This window comes from Leptinotarsa decemlineata, unplaced genomic scaffold, assembly GCF_025532065.1.
Source record: "Leptinotarsa decemlineata unplaced genomic scaffold, Ldec_3_MD MMD2_P_RNA_scaffold_6, whole genome shotgun sequence".
In the NCBI taxonomy this organism is placed as follows: Eukaryota; Metazoa; Arthropoda; class Insecta; order Coleoptera; family Chrysomelidae; genus Leptinotarsa; species Leptinotarsa decemlineata.
In genome coordinates this window covers 9,563,882-9,565,465 of record NW_027412533.1, presented here as the reverse complement: position 1 = coordinate 9,565,465, position 1,584 = coordinate 9,563,882, and the positions used below count along the sequence as shown (strand labels likewise).

Sequence of the window (1,584 nt, the reverse complement as noted above, 5' to 3'; positions counted from 1 at the left end):
TGTATTAATGTTGGTGGCAATAAGGTCCTGAGCCATTTTTGTTTCAAACTTTTCTCTTGTTTTTTTTTATTTATTCAGTAACGGGGTGTTTCCGCTCAGTGCCTCTTCCAGGGCTGGGTGGGTATTGTGAAATCTTGAATTTTTTGCGCTGATAATATGCATTATTATTGTTGGGATGGCAGCTCCCTAATGCTGGACAATTGAAGTGTGGTATTTTGTTTAGGGATCGTTTCGGTTGTTGGATCTTATTTCTGGAATGACTAGAGCAACAATGTGACTCAAAATACAAGACTTCTCCTGTCTCATTGAGTCGTGCATTTTTGGGGGTTGTTGAGTTAACTCCATCCAAACTCAATCACATTGGGTGTTCTGGAAATTTTGGCTATGGACAGCGGAAACGGTTCATGGACTGGATCCACACACAACAATTTGAGGAGGGCTAGAACAACAAACGTGAGACGATTTGTTGTCATACGTTTCAAGCCTTGTGATAATTATGTTTGCTAGAACAACAAAGTTGAGGCGCCTTGTTGTCATGCGTGTCAAGCCTCACTTGCGACTAAGGGTTTAAGAATTTAGGGGAATCAATAGTTGGATATATTTTTTTTGTAAGTGGCAAGAACATAGCTCAGAAGAGATTTACGGGTAAATCTCTTGGGAGTTGAGGGGGAGTTGTTACATGATGAATTTGTCTCACCGAATGAGTACTGCGAATGCATTAAAAATCATTCAACTTTGTACTAACCTTCGAAGCTTCCGAATACAACTATAATATCGTACATTCTCAGCCACTTACACTGAGTTCTTTTCCAGAAAATAACAACTGATTTACTCTTTCTTCTGATTTTAATAAGACTCTTTAGGTACGAAGATTTATTCCGCATACAGTGTTCTTGATTTTCTTGTGGTAGTAATAGAGAAATAAGTGACCACTGGGACTCTTGATCATACCTAGAAGAAATAGACACCAATATGATAGGAGTAACATTACACAGCTGATAGTTCTACCCACTCGTTGAAATTCGGTCGTATATTCGATGTTATGATTTGAAGTGATTAACCCTAGTCTTCAGGTGTCAGGCTCGACATTCTTCTTCTCATGATCGAATTGCTATTTGCCTTGAAAGGTGGGCAGTAACCGAAAGTCATTTTGCCAACCCTGACAACTGGTATCGATAATGCGTGGTTTCGTCGATTATTCATTGGATTTCGGGATAGGTAGAAGTTGTCGTGGTAGGTTGTCGTGGTAGGTATCAGGCAACTTGCGAAATTCTGAGATGTCCGTTAAATCGAGTAAGTTTATTGGTTGTGGTCTAACGAGATGTTCGGAGTTACTCGAGAGTTGTCGTGAAAGCGTAGTGTCATTGATGTGTTGTGGTCTGGCAACGTCTATGAAACTCAGCGAAGTTTTCGGACAACGCCGGCGCACGACACCTTCCTGTTAGTGGGACATTTTCCGCCTACCTGACAAGGAGAGAATTGGTACAGAGTCTTGACGACACGTGAGTTCCAATCGGCCATATTCTTCAAGTGAGATTATAGTTGTTTTCGCTATCCACTGGGAAAGGTGGGATCAATAGGAGA

General features: G+C 41.0%; 1 long non-coding RNA gene across 1 annotated transcript; it reads right to left on the bottom strand.

Annotated features, from left to right (window-relative positions):
* Window positions 1-438: 438 nt before the first annotated feature.
* Window positions 439-1,185, bottom strand: LOC141480121 (uncharacterized). Its single transcript, XR_012464175.1, has 2 exons — window positions 1,013-1,185; window positions 439-951 (listed from the first exon to the last, which is right to left on the bottom strand). It is a non-coding gene; the product is annotated as an uncharacterized lncRNA (long non-coding RNA).
* Window positions 1,186-1,584: the final 399 nt, after the last annotated feature.